Source organism: Tamandua tetradactyla, chromosome 2 (genome assembly GCF_023851605.1).
Source record: "Tamandua tetradactyla isolate mTamTet1 chromosome 2, mTamTet1.pri, whole genome shotgun sequence".
Classification (NCBI taxonomy): domain Eukaryota; kingdom Metazoa; phylum Chordata; class Mammalia; order Pilosa; family Myrmecophagidae; genus Tamandua; species Tamandua tetradactyla.
The window spans coordinates 205,926,593-205,949,221 of NC_135328.1; the positions used below are offsets into that span (position 1 = coordinate 205,926,593).

Below are 22,629 nucleotides of genomic sequence, written 5' to 3' on the forward strand. Positions count from 1 at the left end.
ACCTGCCAATCAGAGTTCTATCCCTGGCTATGGGTGTGGGAAACTGATCCAACTTGGGCCAACTGTAATTCCACAGGCCTCAGGTCACAGTGCTAAGGAGAGGGACACATGACTGAGCCTGACCAATCAGACTTCTTCCTTGGGGTTTTCCTAATTGGAACTGATGGGCAAAATGACTTTTCCTGGATGGTTGTAAGGCTTTAAAGTAAAATACTGGTCTTGAGCTTTTTGCAGCGGAACAGAGAGAATGGCACCAAGACACCGAGAGGAGAGAGGGTATCCTGAGGGGGCCTGAGGCACTGGTTCCAATCGTCCCTGATGTCACCTTCATTTTTGACTCGCCCCAGTTTGTTTTCAGGGCAGAGTTAGATGTGGACATGGTGATATCTCATGATGCTTTTTTCCTTACGATGCTTTGATTTGGCTTCCATTACTTGTGATCAGAGAACTCTGGCAATCGTTATTAAAACTAGCAATTTTAGTTTCTTTCTTGGCATAGCCCTCTCTTTCATTTCTTCATTCAAGCCAAACCAAATTTCTTGAACTCACCTGATGAGCTGTCAAAGCTACACGCTTCTCTCCATCCCTGTAGCCTTCTGGATCATGTGACTCTCTCTCTGGGTCCAGGTTTGTTTCCTCCAATCCCTTATTTCAGCCACCGTAATCTTTCCAACACACAAATCTGACCTGGTTACTCCATGGCTGTAAACCTTTCAATGCCCGCCCCCCCCCCCCCCCATTGCCCTCAGATAAGGTCCTAGTTTTTTTTTAAACTTTTTGTTTTAAAACCATTTTAGATTTATAGAAGAGTTGTAAAGGTATTACGGAGTGTTTCTGTATATCCGTCACCCAGCTTCCCCTAAAGATAACATCTTTCTTAAAAAACATTTTTTATTGTGAGATATATATACAAAAAAGCAATAAATTCAAAGTACATTGTAACAAGTAGTTATAGAACAGATTTCAAAGTTTGGTATGAATTATAGTTCCACAATTTAAAATTTTTCCTTCTAGCTGCTCCAAGACACTGGAGACTAAAAAGAAATATCAATATAATGATTCAGCAGTCATACCCATTTGTTAAATTCTATCTTCTCTGCTATAACTCCTCCTTCTTCTTTGATCCTTCTTTCAAAGGGTGTTTGGGTTATGCCCATTCTAACTTTTTCATTTGGAAAGGGTATTGAAAATATGGGATAAGGGGATGGAACTAGTTGATGTTCTTGGAGAGGCTGGCCCCTCTGTATCTCAGAACTTAATTGGCCTAGGCACCCATCTGGAGGTTGTAGGTTTCTGGAAAGTAATCTTAGTGTGTGAAACTTCTGTAGAATCTCAGATGGAGCCCTAGGTGTTCTTTAGGGTTGACAGGAGTGGCTTTGGGTTGGGGTTTGGCAAACCCTGGCAATTAGGAATATCTAGCTGAAGCTAGCGTTAAGAGTAGCCTCCAGAATAGCCTTTCGACTCTTTGAACTCTCTTAGCCACTGATACCTTATTTTGCTACGTTTTAAAGACAATCTCTTACGTAACTATGAAACATTTCTCAAAACCAAGACATTGACATAACACTATTAAATAAACTACAGACTTTATTGTGATTTTGCCAGTTTTTTTTTTTTTCTGATAATGCCCTATTTCAGTTTCAGGATTTGATTCACGATAGCAGATTGCATTTAGAAGCCCTAGTCTCTCTCTTTTTTTTCTTTAACAGGGGCATTGAAAGCCTATTTACTTCCTCAACTTGTCTCCAGATCCTTTCCTTTACCCCTTTCTGCTCTGGCTACATCAAACTACCTACAGTTCCTATGCTTTCCTCGCTATCTGAGGAGCCCCTACTTTCTTTCTTGGTCTACCAACTCATCCTTGAAGACTCAGCTCAGGTAGCTGTCCTTGGAAGCCTTTCTTGACCAAGCATGGTTGGCCCCTGGGCTCCCCAAGTACCCTGCGCTCTTTCCATTCCCACACTCTTACCCTGGATCTTTTTATTATTATTGTTGTTGTTGTTTAACATGGGCAGGCATATTAAACGAACCCAGGAAACGAACCCGGGTCTCCCGCATGGCAGGCAGGACCTCTGCCACTGAGCCACCGTCGCATGGCCCCTTCCCCTGGATTTTGATGATCTCTTCTCTTGTCCTCCCCACTGGGCTGGGAACTTTTATTTATCTCTGTGGGAGCTCCACTGATGCTTGCAAAATGGATGTAGTTAGGAAAAATATCCACACAATTGTTATAATAGCCCAGAGAGATATCAGCTGGCTGGAAAAGGTTTCTTGATTTGAGTTTTGCAGGATGGAGTAATAAACTATTGTTTATCGAGCACCTGCTTGAGTTTCAAATCCAAGCATTTTACACAGTAAGTAATTGAATTTTCATGACAGTTCTGTGAGGTAGGTGCCAATATTGTCTCCATTTCTTTTTTTTTTTTTTACATGGGCAGGCACCGGGAATCGAACCCAGGTCCTCGGGCTTGGCAGGCAAGCACTCTTACCTGCTGAGCCACAGTGGCCTGCCCTATTGTCTCCGTTTTATGGATGAAAGAATGGAGGTGAAAGAACTTGACAAGAGGAACAATGATTAAGTGGATGTGGATGTGGATTTGTAGAGGGGGCAGGAGGTCACTCTTCAGGCTGGGGCCACGTGCTTGAAGGTAAGCACGGCGAGCTCAGGTTTTGAAGGATTTCTGGGTGTGGGGCAGGGAGAGTCACTGGTTGCCCATGAGGGCAGCAGTGGAAGTGGGGGGCGAAGGGACAGCTGTTTGGAGAGATGGAAGCAGGAAAGGAACTCACTGCAGTGGTGGTAGAGGCCACTGTACTTTCTGGAGTATCCATTGCCCAGAGCAAATTCGTTAGAAGTTCCTGAGATCCGTGAGCGATGTCTTTCTGAAGGAAGAAAATAGAGGCACAGAGAAAGTGGAGCCACCTGGAGCCAGGCCAGGGTAGGAATGAAGTGAGGAAGGACCTGCCACAGCAAGGTCTTCATGGTGAGTTCCAGCCAAATGGGTGATGCAGCCCAGCTGAGCCCCTGTAAACCTCTACCTTGTTTGTTATCTAGAGCCGGAGATTTCTTCTGGCTATTGTCGCACAGCATTGTACCCTAAATGGAGGTATGGCTGCTCACATTGGTAATAGCTCATAGCTGTGCAGTGTTTTATGAGAAAACCATCTTATACTCTCTTGTTTTCAATTCATCCTCCCAGTGCCCTAACAAGGCAGGCATTATTTCCATGTTCTTTTTACCAATTAGGAGATGGAGGCATAGTGAGGGAAGATGACTCTCCCAAGGTCACACGGAGCCTAAGGGGTACAAAACATATTTGTTGAATGAGTAGATAAGAAGTTGAGCAAGACTGACTTGAGTCTGGTTTCTATTCCTCTTCCAGTGTCTAGAGCAGCAGTCATGGTACGTAATGGGATTCCCAAAAACAGTTGTTAAAAGAATGAATGGAAGAGGTGTCCAAGAGAAGTAGAGAGGAGGTCCTTATAACGTGAAAACCTCCCCTGTGTTGGTGCCCAGTGTGTGTCTGGATCAGTGCACACAATCCATCACTCACTCAATCCTCATCGCAGCTTTGCAGACAAGATTATTCTCTCCCGTTTCATAGATGAGAGGAAAGAGACTCAGAGGGTCCAGAGTCCTGCATCCAGTGAGTGATACAGACAGGACAGACCCCAGGACATGGAGCATTTGTACTTACCATAAGCCACTGGGCATGCACCTGCACAGACAGATGGACAAACATATACTCACCCAGACAAACACAGGTACGCACATAGGCATAGACACACAAAGTATACACAAGACGCATACAATTACTCACAAACATGCACACAGACATATAGAAATACATTCTCAGACACACAGACAGACACAGATGCACGCAGAGACAGACAGACAGGGGCACACACAGACACACACCCATGAGCTGTGGTCTTTTGAGAAAATGCCTGATGCCTTGGCTGGTGTTCCCACATGAGATAAATCCTAGGGAACTTCTGTTTGGATGTCGCCTGGCTACTTTCGGTTCAATCCCTCTAAAGAATACAAAGAATACCAAGGCTTTCTGGTGGAGGAAAGTCCTCCTCTAACTTTTCCAAGAGGATGATGGAAAATCCAGTTGGGAAGGGACCAGAAAAAGATGAGAATGATGAAATCACAGGGAATTGGGATCTGTTCCCACTGGGATCAAGTTTGCTTCACACAGTATTAAATTCTCTCCAAAAATGGCAGGCAATGAACACACTAGCTGTCTGGGCTGTGCGACTCCTCAGCCCTCAGGGGCATAGCTCCCTTTCTTGTGGAATATCACCTCCTTCTCACCTCTACCCTGCAGAAAGAGGTATTGTCCCAGTCTCTGTGGAGCTGGAAAGAAGCCTGGATTTGGAGTCAGAACCAGTTTCAAATCAAGCTTTCCAATGTGTAAACTTGGGCACTTTGCTTATCTGTAAAATGGGGAGAGCAGTACCTCACTCATAGGTTATGCGCAGGATTAACTAAGATAATTTCCATAAAGAGCCCTGTCCTGAGCCTGGCCCAGGGTAGATGCTGGCCAATGATGCTCCCTTTCCCTTCTCCCATCAAATACTTTCTTCCATTTGTGTTTGACGGGACTTTGAAGACAAGGGTTACATTGAGGTCATGGTCATGTCCCCGGCTCCTGGCCCAGGCCCTGGCATATAGTAGATGATGAAGAAATGCGTGTTAAATGAATCTTTCCAAAATTCGGATCTGCTCACCACCCTCGTTTTCTTCAGAAGAGCATGATAAACTCTTTAGTCTGACATGTGAAACCCCTCATGATCTGACCCCAGAATCGCCACCTCCCGGTACCCATCTTAGCCCTTAGAACCGAGCAACTAGGGTCCCTGTCCTGGGCCCTGTGCTTCAGAAGGTCCTGATCTGGCCTTTCTCTGGCCAAGCCCATCTCCACAGGGCAAGGAATCCGCAAGGCCATGAGGATGTGTCTACCCAGAACCCATACCTCCTCTGCTGGTCTATGCTATGCCATGCTGGGCTCTGCTAGCTTATGGTGCAAATTTCTGCTCAAAGGGCTCCAAGCTTTCATCCAGGGCCTGTATTGGGCCTCTTCTCTGGAACATCTTTGTGTAGTTGGACCACACTTCTGGTGTGTGTACTCCACACAGGCCCAAGGGATGGCCAAGGGGTAGCTATGTGTCAGACCTGTGGCTGGTGCTTGGACATGCAGGTGGCGATGGTCATACCTGTGCATGCGAGGGCCTTTGCCGTGTGAAATGGAATTGGCCTCCCTGCAGGAAAGAGGGCGCTCAGAGATGGAGGCAGGCAGGTGTGGGCATAACTTTGGTGACCTCTATGTTTGGCCCCCTTCTGTTTTCTGGGTCTGGGGATGTCCTTCTGGGGGAGCATCTCTGGGTAGGGACAGGCTGCTCTGTCCATGGGTAGAGACTGTTTCATCTTGGGGATGATGTGGTCTTGACTTATGGATGGCAGGCCTCAAAGGGGGCTCTCCCCAGGCCCAGGGCTGGAGCTGGAATGTCATTAGTGACTCTGTTCTGATTTTTGGCTCTGCCCAGGAACCAGGGAGATGGAGCAGCTGGGGAAAGAGGAACATGGAGAGTGGGATCAGTGGGAATCCCAACCCCACTGGGGCCACAGCCTGTTGAGTAGTATTGGAGTGGGGACACCATGAGCAGCCTGGGGGGGTCTTGGCCAGGTGGTAAATGCAACTGGCTGGGGTTTACTCCACAGCTCCGTGAGGGCCCACAGTCCATGAAGTCCAGGCTTAGACCCCAGTAGAAGCCATAAGTTGGCCAAGAAAAGGGGGTGGCTTGTCCAAGAACGGCAGAGCTGGGACTCTGCCCAGGACTCCTCCACCCTTCCCTTTTTCAGGAACTTCATTGAGATAAAATTTATATACCATAGAACTTGCCAGTTTTAAGTGCACAGTTTGATGAATTTTGACAATGTATACAGTTGCCACCATCACTCTCTTAAAATGGAACGTTTTCTCACCTCCCTAAATGCCCTCATTCCTTTTTGTGGTCCATCCCCACCCCCATCTCCTGGGCCCAGGCAACCACACATGGAATCAAACAGAATATGTCTTTTGTGTTTGGTTTCTTTTGGTCAGCATAATTATTTTGCAATTTATTCGTGTTGTTGCTTGTATTAGCAGTTCATTCCTTTTTAGTGCTGACATGGAATCTGTTGTATGGATGCATCACTAATCTGTCCGTTCACCAGTTAACGGACATTTGAGTTGCTTCCAGTTTTTTTGCTATTACGAATAAAGCTATTATGATCATTCGCATATAAGGTCTTTGCTTGGACATCTATTTTCAGTTTCTCTTGGCTAGATACCTGGGAGTGGAATCCTTGGGTCCTGTGTTGAGGGAACGTCAAACCGTTTTGCAAAGTGGCTCTACTATTTTGCATTTTCACCAGCAGCGTATGAAAGTTCCAGCTCATCCACATCATCCCCAACTCTCCAACCCAGGCCTCCTGCCTCCAGAGCGCAGGCGGCGGTGAGACCATGGATTCAAGATGGCAGGTGGGTGGTGGAGGCGGACCTGGTTTGGGCTGCTTATCTCCATGGGAATTGTAGAAGATAAGATTGTCAGAGCAAGAAGAGCCTTTGGGGACCGTTAAGTCCTGCATTCTTATTTCACAGAGGGGAAATCAAAGGTCCGGAAGGGGAAGGGACTGCTTCAATCTAGAGGGCGTTGGTATTGGTGGAGCTGGGATGAGGCACTGGAGAAGAGTGGGGTTAAGGAGGGGCTTTTAGAGTCAGATTAGACCCAGGTCCTAGTCTTGGCTAAACCAGTCACTAAATTCTCAGGTCCTCCAGTCTTTCTTCCTTAAAATGGGGATAAAAGCAACATCATAGGGTGAGTTAGAAGGATTGCCTGGAGCTTGAGAAGAAATATTTATTGAGCACCTATTATGTGCCAAGCACTCTCCATGGTATAGGAGATAAACACAGAAGGTAAACACAGTTCTTAGTTCCTGAGCTAAGACATAGGGGAGACAGATTATAAACAAAGAAACAAACAGTCAATAATCATAAATTGGGACAAAGTCTATTTGAAGGAACCAAATTGCCCTCTACTTCAGACAGGGTGGTCAGAGAGTTTCTCTGAGGAGGTGGCATTTAAGATGGGGCGTGAATGACAGGCGGTAGCTGACCACGGTGGGGGTGGAGGAGGTGGTGTTGCAGGGTGGGGAACCAGCAGATGCGAAGGGTCAAAGGTTGGAAAGGACTCAGTGTATTTCAGGCACAGAAGGAAGGGCACTGAAGCCCTGGCACAAGAGATCCCAGGGGAGCGTGGTACAGGGACGCCAGAGAGCCGGGTTGGGGCTGGTTGTGCTGGGCCTTATGTGAGTTTGGGTTTTATATGAAGAGCGATTTATTTTAGACACGAATGAGTGTTAGCTGTTGTTATTCTCGCTCTCATTTTTCATCACTCAGGGGTCTTAATTTCCAGTCCAAGCCTCTTAACCAAACCCATGGTGGGCAGGTGCAAAGCTGGGGTCTTCAGCCAGCTGAGCCTGGGCACCTGCCCCCTGCCCTCTCAGGCAGGCCTGGCAAGCAGAGTGGCACCAGCTGGTGGGGGAGGGGAGAAGTGCTGTTCTGATGGGGGGGGTGGGGACCATCTGCTGCTCCCTATTGTCCACCAGCCCATTGTCTGGTCCACACCCTCTGAGCTGAGGACATGGGTGACAATGGGGGAATGTGATCTTCAGGCTCCTGTTTCGCAGCCTGGCCCCTCGCCCCCACAGTGACACCAGGAGAATGCCCCCCTGGGGCGGAGGCAGGGGCTCTGCCAGGAGGGAGGCAGCACCGCATGCATCCCTCGCCATCTCCCAGGCAACCGCAGCTGCCGAATTGTTGGTTGGAGTTTTTTTAAAGCATCCAGGGTGGGGTTTTTCTCCTTGCATCCCCCTGAATGGTGGGGTGCTCTCGGAGAAGAATCTGCTTATTGCCTCCTGAGGACCCCCAGCCCCTGGCCTGGGGTCTCTGGACTCCTCAGGTCACCTGAAACCCCAGTGTAGGAACACGCCAAAGTTAGATCGAGCACCTGCTTGAGATGCCAAACAAGAAGGAGGCACCAAAACACACAGATGGTCTTTGGAGACAAAGCATCAATGTCGTTATGCAAAAAAAAAAAAATCAGAATGTTGCTAACCTTCTTTGTGCTCTTTTTATCCCTCACTATTGTTTCTATGTGGACTTAGATAGTGGGGGGCAGGCATCAGACTCTTCCCTTTGCTTACAGCTTCTAAAAGTCTGGACCCAGCCCTTCGGGGGTGTGAAAGAAGGAGAGGAGAGCCCTGGACGGATACCCTCTTGTCCCTCCAATGGAGACATTCAGTTCTTGCAGGGCAGCTTTGAGTGCTGACGTCAGCACGAGTGACATCTGCGCTCCTGTGTTCCAGAAGCCAGAAGGGCCAGATAATGACAATGACAGCCAATGTTAATTGAGCACTTACTCTGCACCAATACTTGTCTTATATGCATGAACTTATTTAATCCTCATGATAACTCTAGGAGGTGGGCACTTTTATTGCAATCTCCATTTTACAGATGGGAAAACTGAGGTGCTGTGTGGTTAAATCTATCGCCCAAAGCCACACAGCCAGCAGGTGGCAGAACCAGGATCGGAACCCCAGGCAGTTCCGTCGTAAGGGCCGAGTGCTTATGCTGCATGTCTCTGCCACCCTGATTGCTGGTGGGCTCCCAGGTAGCAACTCTTTTGGGAGATGATCCCCATCACCAGCTTCACTCCAGGCCAGAACTCTGGGTGAGCCCAAAATAACGAAGCTAAGGTGTCCCCTGCTAAGGCTATCCCAGTGGGTGGGCATAGCCTGGGGTGGGGAGCCAGACACCAGAGTTTATGGCCCAACTCTGATACCTACTAGCTATGTACTCTTGGGTCGGTCCTTCACCTCTCTGAGCCTCAGTTTCCCCTTCTGTAATTTGGGATAACAATAGCACCTTCCTCATAGGGTTGGTGTGAGTATAAAATGGGTGACTATGTGTCAAGCATCCCCAAGAATGCCTGCCTCTTAGAATGTGCTCAGTAAACATTTGCGGTGATTAGTCTTATTTCTGTTATCCCTCCGTTTAGGGTGATCATGGGGATTGAATAATGTGTGAAGGCACTTTTTATGTGGAAGACAATTACACAAATGCCAGGGGTTGGTAAATATGACTCATATACATAAGGAGCATTCAGTCTGGGTAGCGGGAGGGGCGGTGGGGGCTGCCACGAGAACCCTCTCCGGCAGGCACTCAGGGCCAAATGCCAGCTCAGTGGGTGGGAGTGAGGCACCAGCAGTGAAGAGGCAGAGAAGGCTGCTGGTCTGCACTGCTCTCTGAGCCAAAGGAAGGAGTTCTGGGCTGGGGCCCATGCACATTCCTTCCCCTCGCTGGGCCTCGGTCTCCCCGTATGTACGATGAAGGGCCGGGGACTAGCAGGTTTCCAAGCGCTTTCCACCCCAGTTTGCAAAAACGTGCCCAGTTCTTCCCTTTCCTCTATGATCACGGCTTCTACAAAATGACTTAGCAGCTTCTCCTTTCCAGAGGTGCATTCTGTTTCCCCACCCCTTGAATCTAGGCTGTCCTGGTGAATTGCTTTGGCTAATGGTAGGTGGAGGAAGTGCCAATGGGCCGGTTCCAAGCTTAGGCCTCAACAGGTCTTGCAGTTTCCCCTCCCTTTCTCTCTCTCTCACCCTTGGGACTGCCATGTAAGCTATTATACAAATGTCAAAAACCTGCTGGAGGATGAGACACACACAGCCCAATCACTTCCATTGTTCCAGCTGAGAGCAAGCCAAGTATCAGACATGGGAGTGAGCCCCTCCTAGGCCAGCTGCCCCCAACTGACCCACCAGCTGTCAGCAGACACGTGGGCAACGCTACTGAGATCAGCTGAGCCTGGTCCAGGTCAGCGGAAGTACCCAGTGAACCTGCAGACTGGTGAGAGAAAATAAATGTTTATTCCTGTGCACCACAGAGGTTTCGTGGCTGTTTGTTACACAGCGTTATTGAATGAATAAATAACTGATACACGTGGTTGGCAGGAAAAAGTGTAGTTTCATCTGGTTTATGACCTTTCCTGGGAGCTCTGCATTGCTCTCTTTAAGAAGCTGGGCAGGGTGCTTTAGTAAAATGGTCTAGAGCTTAAGTTCCGGATGGAGATGTCCTGGCTTCAAATCCCAGCTTTTCCACTTACTAAGCTGTGTGACTCTGGGCAAGTTACTTAACAGAGAGGTCTCTGTTTTCTCTAAATCTAGATAATCATAGAATGCACCTTTAGGGCTATGTGAATTGAGTAAATACACGTAAAGCACTTAGAAACAAGAGCCTACGGAATAGTTTTTATGGTTTTAAGACATGAAATCAGAAAAATACGAGACTGAATCCAGCTTCTACCATGTACCAGGCTGTGACTGTGGGTATTTTCTGAGCTGCCATGTCCTCGTCTGCAAATTGGGATTCTACTAGCACCTTCCTCTAAGGCCAGATGTGGTTGTGTGCATAATAAAGGATTGACCCAGGGGCTGACAGGCAGTGCTCAGGCCACATTGGCTGTTTTTTTTTTTTTTTTTTTTTTAGCATGGGCAGGCACTGGCAATCGAACCCGGGTCTTCAGCATGGCAGGCGAGAACTCTGCTGCTGAGCCATCGTGGCCCACCCACAACATTGGTTTAAGGAAGGGTGTCCCCAGCAGATTGTCTCTTCCCCCGCTCCCCGCACGGCCTTCTTGAAGCTTCTGGAGATGTGGGAACCTCAGAATAGGTTACCCTTGAAGAACACTTCTAGTCTGATTCCTTATATGATGGATGGGGAAACTGAGGCCCAGAATGGAACTTGCCCAGGGACACACAGAGTCAGTGGCTGGAAGGGACACACTGTGACCTCTAGCTGGTGTCCCTTCTATGCTGCTAGGAAGGCCATGTCCCTAAAAGACACATGTGCTCTGGGCTTGGTGCTCAAAAGAACAGACAAAGGAAGGCCCAACACTGTTCTGCATAGTCAGATGGAAGGGCCAGGCTCACCCTGGGTGGTAAAACCTCTTGCTGGTTACTTCAATGGGACCATCCCATGCTGATGCTGGAAAGATCCCAGAGAGATGGGGCCACAGCGAGGCAGAGCCTGGCCTAGCACCCAGGCCTCCTGAATTCCAACTTGGGGGCTTGTTGTCAGCTCTCCAACCTTTCACCCCTCTCCATAGCTCGGGTGTAACAGAGAGAGCAGGAGGAGTCAGGCAGGATGGGGCCTGTCCCACCCCAGGCCTCAGCCTGCCATAGGAAGTTTCTCTGGGGTTGTCCTCCAGCCGCACCTCTGTCCCTGGTGCTTACGGGCTGGGGCTGCCCAGCCACTCCCTCCTGGGCCCCTCTCGGAGGAGCGGCCTCTGACCTCATTCGTTGTCTGCAGGGGCAGGCACAGAAGTTGACTCAGAAATTCCTCAGGTCTGAACCTGCCCCGGGAACAGAGCCCCTAGCTCTGGGCTCGTCTCCAGGGAGGAGGGAAGGTTCTTCTGTTTTTGTTTTTTTAGTTCCTTCTGACACTTCTTTGGGCCGGCCCTGGGGAACTGAGAAAGCTGTGTGTGTGTGTGTGTGTGTGTGTGTGTGCCGCTGTGTGTGTGTGCGCGTGCCACCGTGTATATGTACACGCTTGCATGTGCACATGCACTGTGGGCTTCCTCTGTTGGGCACACCGCCTGGCACCTATTCCCAATACACACTATATCCATTCCGTGAGCACACTGTACACACTGGCTGCTTGTGTGCAGGTGGGTATGCACACGTTCTTGGTGTACCCATTTGCTGCTCTGTGTGTGACTCCTCGTGTGCACGTGTTATGCACACAGATTGAGCACAGTGTGTGTGAATGCACGCCGTACAGGTGTGCTTGTGCCCCAGCACTTACACTCTGCGTACTCCGTGCACCGAGTGTGACCCCTGAGTGTGTGTGCATGTTGGTGCCTGTGCACTTGGAGAATGCACTAGAGGTCAGTCCTCAGAGAACCAGGGTTGGCTCCAGGTTCAGTTTTGTGTGCCTGTCCTGCCCGATCCTCCTGGATTTGGCTGACATCTGGATCCTGGTGTCCTCTCTCACGGCTCACGGCCCAGTGTGGGAACTGCCTGCGTGCAGCTGAAGGCGGGCGGGCCCTCGGGTGGGGCGTGTGCAGGGACGTGGGGCCACTCAGAGGGACCTCGGTGCCCACAGCTGTGGGGAGAGGCAGAAAGGCAGGGCCTGGGGGCCTCTCTCTAGCTCTCTCTCTCTCTTTAAATGCAATTTATTAAGATATATTCACATAGCATAGAATCATCCAAAGTGAACAATCAATGGATCGCAGTATCATCACAGAATTGTGCATTCATCACCACAATACATTTTTGAACGTTTTCATTACTCAAAATAAAACATATAAAAATAAAAATAAAGAAGAACACCCACACATCCCATACCCCCTACCCCCATTATTATTTATTTATTTATTGTCTTTATCTTCTTACTCATCTGTCCATACCCTGGATAAAGGGAGTGTCAGGCTCAAGGTTTCCACATTCACCCAGTCACATTGTAAAAGCTACATACTTAGGTGTTTTCCTTTTAGCTATTCGAATCCACTGAAAACTAAAAGGGGATATCTATGTAATGCATAAGAATAATCTCCAGAATGACCTCCCGACTTTATTTGAAATCTCTCAGCCACTGTGACTTCATTTTGTTTTACTTCTCTCTTCCTCTTTTCGGTCAAGGCTTTCTCAATCCCACCATGCCAGGTCCAGGCTTATCCTAGGGGCCTCTCTTGACCAACCTGCCCTTGACCCTTGACCCTTAAAGTTATTTTTCCACTGCTACTCTGCTGTCTTAGAGTTTCCATATTAAAATAGGTCCTTGGACCTCTTGTGCAAGGGGAGGGGGCTCCCAGCAGCTACTTGACTGCCTGTGCCCTCAGGGCTGGGAGTGAGCAGCTGGATGGCCTGGAGCCCAGGTCTACTGGCATCTGGGTTCTGGGCCCAGGACCTCTGCTTTACCCTGTTAGGGCACCTCCAGGTCCTCCTGGAGCCATGAAATGGGACTGGAGAGGAGGGGACAATAGCATCTGAAGCTTGCATCCACCTACCTCAAGCCCTCTGGCAATCCAGGCATAAGTTCTGTGCACACATAGTGCGATCTCCTCACCCTCGGTCCAGGGCTGCCATGGCAACGCCGAAGTTGGCTCACCATCTGCTGCCTGCAGGGACCTCAGTCAGGCCTTTGCGGCGCTGGGGATTAGTGTGGGGAGGCGCCTGACCTGCTCCGGGGCAGCCATTGGCCACATCTGGCACCTCTCAACCCTGGACTCTCCAAGCCGCAGCCTGGAGCGCCTCTGGCTGCTGAAGGGTGGACAGCGAAAGAAGAGAGAACCCATGGTTCTCTGGGGTTAACCTCGGCAAGTACTACCCTCTCTCGGGGAAGGGTCGGAAATTCATTCGTACTAGTGTGTAAATGACTGACCCCTCCTGGAAAAGCAACCAGTGAGAAGCCAGGAGAAATTTGGGCTGTAATAGTTAATACATCTAACTTGTCCTTGGGTGTCTCTTGGGGCTGAGGGAGGTACCTGTGCCCCCTTGGACTGGGGCTCTGATGCTTTTGTCTCTGTTGAGGGGCTGACTCTGGTCTCAGAGTCTCCCCATGCCCCTTCTTGGCTCCTCCTCATTTGTTTTCTTTTGGAAAATGTTCTCCCTTGGATGCTCTGTGCTTAGTGTGAAAAGAACAGTGGAGAGGAGGAGGGAGTTAGGATTCCGGAAGAGGCTGGGCAGAAATGAAGGGGGTAGGGAGAGGCAGAGAAGGAGCAAGAAAAAGGAGGCCTGAGGAAGGTGAGGCTCCAAGAAGCATGGTCTTTTTGAATCTCTGCTTTGCCAGTGGAGGGCAGTTTGAGCGTGGGTGAGTGACTTCCCCTCCCTGTGCCTCAGTTCCCTCATCTGTAAAATGGGTAGCATGACCTTCCAGGGTGGGTATGAGGATTGGAGACCGTGTGTGTGGAGGCCTGGCACAGTGACAGTGTGCAGCAGCTGCTTAGGGAATGACAGCCTGTGGCCCTCTTCCCCTTTGCCGTGGATTTTGTGGTAGGGAGAGAGGTTTCTAGAACTGCCCCAGGCCAAGGGATGAAGCTCCGTCTCCTGCCAGCCTGGGTCCCACAGGCTGCCCGAGTGAGGAACCACCTCCCACAGGCCCCGAGCAGGTCCCATCGGCCTTTTCGCCAGGCGACAGGTCCAGAGGCTGGAACTAACCCACATAAATCGAGGTCGGCGTGCTGCGTGGAGTAGGGATGCGAGTCGGTCCTCTGCCTCAGGGGCCCCCGGCCCAATCCCAGGCCCAGGAACTGGGACAAACCCGGAGATAAACAGGGGAGGCATTCCAAAGGAGGGACCCACCTCCTCGCCCCGCCTGACACCGGGCCCGGCAGCACCCAGCTTCGCTTGGTCGGGAAGATAAAGGGCGCAGATGGTTCGGGGAAGCGGGGGGCAGGGCAGGATATCAACCCCCCTTCACCAGCGAGCTCTTTTCTGTGAAATCCTAGCATCTGCAAATTTATTTCTGCCAGCAATTTACCTTTTCTGCAAGCAAGAGGAATCTGTTCTTGTTTATGAGTCACTGCTTTTTTGGGGAAAATTAGAAGAGGCATCTGCAGTTTGGAAAAGACAAGGAGGTGAAGTTGGTGGTAGGGCCAGTAAAAAATGAGCCCTGGTATCAAGTCTCAGGTGGCTCCATCCCCAGAAAAAGCCAGAAACCAGCTTTTCCTGGGAGGAGGATATGGCTTTATTAATATCAATGCAATACACCTTCCTATACAGCAAACATTTTCTAAGTAAATAAATAGCCTCAAACCGAAAGCTCTACTTGACACACTGTACTAAACTGTCCACTGGAACCTGTTTAAAAATGTTATGCCAAATTGGAATGGACTGGGGCTTGGTAATAGATCCTCGGCGGGGGACTGGGGTGGCTGGGCCTGACACTGGGGAGTACACCTGGGCCGCCTTCCTGTCCGCTATGGGGGACACCGCCACTAGGAGACCACATGGGAGGGTCCTTTCAGGGGCTGCCCTTCCCCCGGTGCCTTGGTCAGGCACCTCAGGCCAAGCAATCTGGTATTGTAGTCCCACCATTTCCCCCCATCATGTGCATCCCTCCACCTAAAGACTACACTTCCCAGCCTCTTCTGCAGCTGGTCTGACCACGTGACTGGTCTCTGGCCAATGGGCTGTGTGAAAGCGACGCGTGCAACTTCTGGGTTGTGCCTTTTGAAGGGCAGGCGTGTGCTTTCTCCTTCCCTTCCCCACTTCCTGCTGCGGGAGCAGACCCCCTGGACTCCAGGATGGAAGCTGCTTGTGGAGGCTGGCGGGACGGCCCTACACCCCTGGACCAAGTACCTCTGCGCGGTCAGATGAGAGAGATATAAGCTTTTATCTTGTTTCAGCCAATGTACTTTGAGGTCTATTGGTTACAACAGCTGATCTTGCACCCTGCCTTGTCCGTGTGGGAAACACAGCTGGACAACTAGCCCAAATCCTGCTGCGAGTTACCTGTGGGCAGCTTAGCCAGTGCTGCAATCAGCAAAGGGTTGTGGTTAAAAGCCTGTTAGATCTGCCTTCAAATCCCTGATTCCTCACCTAGTAGCTGAGAGGGTTTGGGAAAAGTACTCACTGCCCTGGGGTGATTTCAATAAGAAATGCCTTTCACATGGGTTTTCAGTGTCTACAAGCCTATTTATATGTAAAACTGAAACAAAAGTCCCGGGGAACAATACTTAGCCTTGTTCCCTGTGGAACACTCTGATGGTTTTTTTCTATTCCAGTGGTTCTCCAGAGTGTGGTCGCTGGATGGGCAGCATGAGCGTCACCTAAGAACATGTTAGAAATGCAATTTCTTGGGCCCCATCCTAGACCAGCTGAATCAGAAACTCTGGGGTGGAGCCCAGCCATCTGTGGTTAAACAAGCCTTCTGGGTGATTCGGATGCAGCTAAAATTTGAGGACCACTGTTATAGTCTATTTTATTCCATTAAAAAAAAGATGGTTATCGTGTACTAAATTGATCTCATAACCCACTCATGCGTTATGACTCATGTAGATTTCACAGATGTCTGTCTGTCTGTCTGTCTTCCTGCCCAGCATTAATTTCCTCTTCTTCTGGTGGCAGCTCCCCAAATTTTCACGAGGAGAACCACCCCTGGTCTATGGCCTCAGGCCTGGTCAGCTGAAGCAGTGACGGGCTCAGGGATGAGTGTGGGATCCCTGCCATCCGATGAACTGCAATCCTGGGACTTTTGATGGAACTATTGGGAGAGAAAAGCTGTTTCCCTCGGGTTGCTGAGCTGTAGGAAGAAAGCCTGGGTCTGCTCATGGCACCGTTGCCACCCACCCAGGAAGAGGCAGACTGGTGCTGCAAGCATCTCAGAGGAGGGAAGCCAAGTGGGGAGGAGCCAGTGTGCAGATGCTCTCTGCATCCCAGCTCGTCTCCTTCCGCCTTATGTCAGGCACAGCTGCAGTGGACAGTCCTGTGTGCCCCACCAGGATCCACCTCAAAGGTCTCTGGAGCTGGGGAGGCAGCTCAGCCTGAGCACAGGTGCGGCTCTGAAGTTCACGGTCATCAAAGCCACCCTCAGCTAGTGCAGGCAGGAGCTGGTGGGTAAATGCTCTTGACTTCCCCCTTTGAGAAGGACAATTCTGGGAGGCAGCACCCTTCTCAGAGCTTCCAGAGGAGTTCTACCCCGTTGCTCAGTGTGGCAAATTAAAAAACACACCCTTTATTGGGTTTCCCTTCTCCCTTGCATCAATCTCTCTCCCTCATTTCTGCTTCCTGCCATCGCCTCCCAAAGAACCCACCTGCATGTAGCCTAGCCTTGGGCTCTGCTCTCAGAAACCCAAACGAAGACAGATTCCTGTTGACATTTGAACATTTGGAGCCAGCCATGCTGGAAACAAACTCTACTCCTGGACTTTTCAGTTATGGGGGCCACCATCCCCCCTTCTTCTTTTTTTCTTTTTTTGTTGCGTGCATTAGTTATCCATTACTGTGACACGAGTGACCCCAAAACTTCATGGCTTAAAACCACATTTGTTATCCCAGTTTCTGTGGGTCAGGTGTCCAGCTGGAGCTTAGCTGAGCCTCTGGCTCAGGGGTCCTCACAAAGCTGCAGTTGAGGTGTTTCTAGAGGCTGAGGTCACCTCAAGGCTTGACTGAGAAAGGACCTGGGCTGCCAGACCTAGAGCCTCGGTTCTTTGCCCTCTCTTGGCCTGAGGCCGCCCGCGGTCCTTGACACATGGGCCCCTCCATAGGGCAGTTCACAACATGGCAGGTGGCTTCCATCAGAACAGGGACGCAAGAGCAAGATGGAAGCCTGAGTCTTTGTAACCTTATCTGTAAGGGACATCCCAATGCTATTTTGTTACTAGATCCAGCCCACACTCAGGAGAGGGGGTTACCTAAGGGCCTGAGGAAACCTCTTAGAACCTGCCCACCACAGGCCTCCAGGACTGTGAAGCCCCAGTTTAAGACACAGAGCTGGAAAGGACCTGAGCATCAGGATGGAAGATCAGACAATGAAAGCAAGCGCCTTGGTCTGCCTCTGATCTGCCCTAAGGTAAGGAGAACTGACACGTATGTTGGAGACGCTGGGGATGGGAAGTCTGCAGAGGTCCCAGTGAGCAGGAGATGGGGGCTGTAAATGGAGTGTGTGGGGTCCCGCTTATTACTCAGGGAAAACCTGCAGAACACCATTGCTTTTCTCTTGGTTCTCTCTGTTTGATTTTCACGTGCTACTATAGTACCGGCTAACTTTTATTTAGTGCTTTCTCTGTGTCCATCCCTGGCTAAGAACTTACCTGCATGATCTCATTTAATCCTCACTCTATGAGTTCAAACCTGAGATTATCCCCATTTTTCAGTTGAGGGAACTGAGATGCAGAGAGGTTAGGTAATTTGCCTGAGGACACACAGCTATTAAATGGCTGTAATTCAGCAGAGACTAGTCCTTACCTGAGTTGAGATTGAAACCATCTCAATTTGGAATAGTTGATGCACTACCTTTAATGAAGATAAAAGCCTATGGTAGTTTTGTCTTTTGTATAATTTTATTTATTTAGCATAGATATGAAAGATATCTTTTTTTCTAGGAAAAAAAAAAGAAACCATCTCGGCTCGGCGAACATAAAAGACTTCATAGAGGCTTGAACTTGTTTCACCCCCAGTCCTAATCCTCCCCATCCTTTCACACAAGGTCTTAAGTTCCTCACCCTAAAATTTTACTATTACTGAGTTTTCAGTGCTGTCAGCTTTTTAAAACCTCTTTGGGTCAGGGAGGCATTGGAGAATGTGTTGAAAGCTAGGGATCCCCAACCAAAAAAAGGGCACTCATGCACTCAAACCCTCATCAGCCACAAAACTCTAAGGCCATGGATTTCCTGAAGTTCACTGGCAGGCTCAGGGTTGGACTCACGGGTAAGGCACGGCTGCTTTCCAGGCTGGAATGTGTCTGACTCATAGATGTATTCCAAGCCACTGTTCTGAGTCTGGCACACAGTAGGCATTTAATAAGCACCAGAGAAGTTGATTCTAACCCCCCCTCGAAGGGTACAAAAAGTGAATCAGTGAAAGTTGAAGATAAAGAAGTGTTTTCCCAATACTGGAACATTTATCTGCAGGATATTATCTGCAGGTTAATATCTGTAGGATATTAAGGATGTAAGCCCATGAGAAACTAAATTTGCTAAGCACTGGACTGAACAAAGTGAATTGGTTTCTTCATACCAGAACTTCTCAGAGTTCTTAGTAGGTTCAGGTGCGGTGAGCCCGTCTTCTGGAAGGAGGCTATAGTATGCAATGTTTCCCAAGCTTATTTGATCATGGATCCTTTTTAAAGTGGGATTTTTGAAGGATTAGTGTTTAGAGAAACAAACACCAGGGATATAAGAATGAACCAGGATGGTCAGGGAAAGCTTCTTGGAGGAGGCAGCTTAGCTGAATTTAAAGATAGGAGGATTGGGAGAATCAGATGAAAGCACGGAAGCATCCCAAATGGATCGCAGAAGGCATTGGACACACAGCACGGAAGAGTGGAAAGGCTTAACATGCAACAGAACGGCATTGGATATAAGCATCAGAAGTGCAATTCAGACTGGCTTAGGCAAAAAAAGAAGGATTTATTGGCCCATGTAACTGATTTCAGGCACAGCTGGATCCAGGTGTTTTGTACGACATCTCCAGGGATCTACGTTGACTTTATTTCAGGCAGGCTATTTTCCTATAAGGGCATGGCTTCTCCGGGCTCATATGCTGCCAGCCAGATACTTGGGCAGAACGTGAAGTGCTTTTGCACAATAGTTTCAGCCAAAGTCCCAGCATTGACTCTCCTTGGTTTAACTTGGTTCATGTGCCTGCTATGGAACCAATCACTGCAGCCTAGAGGATTTGGTGCTCTGATTGGCCAGACCCTTTGAGGTTGATGTATCCCATCCTCTCATTTGACAGATGGAGAAATTGAAGCTCAGAGGGGAAGAGTGACTTGCTCAAGGTCACACAGCAAGTGGATGGCAGAGGAAGGACAGGAACTTTTAGTTCAGAGCTCTTTCTGCTGCAGCTGAGGCTTGGGGGTCCAGCCAGACCAGCGTAGACTGAGCAGAACACCTCATGATGTCTTTGTGTTGGGTGCTGTGGGCTTAGCCCTGTCTAGAAGTGAGGCTAGAAGGGAGGAGAGTTCCATGACCTTGAAGGACCAGACAGGCTGTGGGGACAGCCCCGCAGCCAAGTGGTTTCAGACACGTTAAGGGCTGGCTGTTGCTGGGGAAGCAGGTAGAGAGAATGGCTCCCTGGCTTCCAGGCAGGGGGCTGTCTGCGGGAAGATCTGTCAGAATGGGTGTCTGTCTGAAATCTGGGGTGTCTAAACAGCTCTTCCTTCTCCCTGAGTTTCTGCATCCAACCCATTGCTAGGCCTTTTTTTTTTTTTTTTTTTTTTTTAATATGGAACACTTCATGAATTTGCTTGTCATCCTTGCGCAGGGGCCATGCTAATCTTCCCGGTATTGTTTCAGTTTTAGCATACATGCTGCCGAAGTGAGCATGCTAGGCCTTTATAAAATTCAATTTTATTAAGATACATTCACATACCATATGATCATCCAAAGTGTACACTCAGTATCAACATACAGTTGTGTATTCATCACCACAATCAATTTTTGAACATTTTAATTAAATTTATTGATTATTTAATAAAATACATTTAATTCTTTAATTAAATAAATTTATTTTAAAAATTTGGAGTAATTTTTTATTACTCAAAAAAATACATATAAGAATAATAAAAATGAAAAAGAACACCCAACACCCATGCCCCTTTGTGCCTTATTATTTATTTTGTCCTTTTTTTTTTACTCATCTGTCTATACATTGGATAAGGGGAGTGGAAGCCACAAGGTTTTCACACTCACGTGGTCACCCTGTAAAAGCCCTAGAGTTATACAATCGTCCTTAAGAATCAAAACTACTGGAAGACAGTTCAGCAGTTTCAGGTGTTTCCTTCTAGCTATTCTAATCCACTAAAAGCTAAAGAAGGAGAGCTATGCAATGCAGGAGCATAACCTCCAGAATGCCCTCTTGACTCTATTTGAAATTACGTGGTCACTGAAACTTTATTTTGTTTCATTTCTCTTCCCCCTTTTGATCAGGAAGGCTTCCTCACTACCATGATGCCAGGGCCAGGCTCTTTACTGGGAGTCCTGTTCCACGTTGCCACAGAGATTTACACCCCTGGGAGTCATGTCCATATAGGGGGGGAAGGCAATGAGTTCACCTGCCAGATTGGCTTAGAGAGAGAGAGAGAGAGGGCGCATATGAGCAACAAAAGAGGTTCTCTGGGGTTGACTCTTAGGCATAATTATAAGGAGGTTTATCTTATCCTTTGAAGGAGTAAGTTTCATAAGGGCAAGCCCTAAGATCGAGGGCTTGGACAATTAAATTGATAGTCTCCAATGCTTGCAAGAACATCAGGAATTCCTCAGATGGGGAAGTTTAGTATTTCTGCACTTTTCCCCAGTCCCTCAAAGGGGCTTCACAAATACTTTTTTATTTTCTGCCTAAATTACTCTGGGATGTATTGGGGCATCACAGTAACCTGTACAAACCTACAAAATCTCACTCCCTATTCAAAGTTCCGTGTAATTACGGTGTTCGAATAAACTGACCAGACGAGATAAATTAGTGTGCTACAGAAAATATAAATTTTGCATCTCTTCCTTTGGTTTCACACAGAAGTTGATTCTAAAATACAGTCAATATCATCTTTTACCCTTTAGTCTGATTTACCTTAGTCGTAACCAGATGTGCTTCATTCATATCTCTAATCGAAGGCCAATTTCCTTTTCAGCTTTTTAAACAGTCGGTGTATGGAATAATGCTGACTTTCAAAGTTGCTAGGCCTTTTGATTCTACCTTTTAAATACCTCAAAAAAATCCACTTCTCTATCGCACTGTTGTCTCTAGCCTAGTCCTAGTCACTATCGTCTTGTACCAGGCTTCTGGTGACAATCTTTTAAAATTTTTAATTTGAAAATTTTTATTTTGAGATGTTTTTAAACTTACAAGACAGTTAAAAAAAATAATGCACACTCCATACAAGAGAATTCCAACATACCTTTATGCCCCCAGTACCCAAATCCACCAGTTTTCACATTTTGTCAAATGTGCCATATCATTCTATCTATTCATTAATTTATTCTATCAGTCCATCCATCTATCCATCTATCTGTCTGCCTGCCTATCAATCCATTCTCTAAACATTTGAGCATAGGTTGTATACATCATTCTCCTTGAACACTTAAGATGGCTGTGTACTTTCCCTGAAAACAGGGATATTCACTTACAGATCCATCTTACAAATGCGAGATTTTAATGTTGATGTAAAGCTTACAGTTTATATTCCAATTATTTCATATATTCCAATAATGTCCTTGCAGTTCTCTCTCCTACCTTGTTAGATCCTGACAATGGATCATGTTTTACCTTTAATTGTCACTGTTTCTTTAGTTGCTCCTTCTTTTTTAAAATTTATTTCTTTTAATTTTGTCTATACAACATGAACTCTTCTACCTCAGCCACTCCCAAGCATGCCTTTCAGTGGGATTTATTGCATTCCCACTGCTGTGGGACATCGCCACCTTCCATTACGAAAACTTTCCTATTTCCCCAAGCAGAAAGCATACCCCCATTCTGCACGAAGTTCCTGTTTCTCCTGCCCCCACCCCTGGCAACCTGTACTCCAATTTCGGTCCCTATGAGCTTCCATATCCTCCAGTATTTTCTTTGTGGTTATCGTGCGCTTAAATTTAACATTCCAAATCTGTAGCAATCTCATTTGCTTTGATACCAATTTAACATCAATGGCATAAACAAGCTTCATTCTTAGACCCCTTCATTCCCCACCTTTACGCAGTTCTTGTCACGATGACTTGTTTATGCATTGTCAGTCCCAAACCACTGCTTTCTCATTGCCCTTTGTGCATTTGCCCTTTAGATCCTGTAGATGATAAAAAGTGGAGTTACAAGCCAAATTTACAGCAGTCCTGGCGTTTACATTCACCCCTGTTGGCACCCTTACC

The 22,629-nt window shown here is 48.0% G+C and overlaps 1 non-coding gene across 1 annotated transcript; it reads right to left on the bottom strand.

Annotated features, from left to right (window-relative positions):
* Positions 1 to 19,990: 19,990 nt before the first annotated feature.
* On the bottom strand, positions 19,991 to 20,097 carry LOC143675226 (U6 spliceosomal RNA). The gene has a single exon (XR_013171468.1). It is a non-coding gene; the product is annotated as a U6 spliceosomal RNA (small nuclear RNA).
* Between the last annotated feature and the right edge of the window lie 2,532 nt (positions 20,098 to 22,629).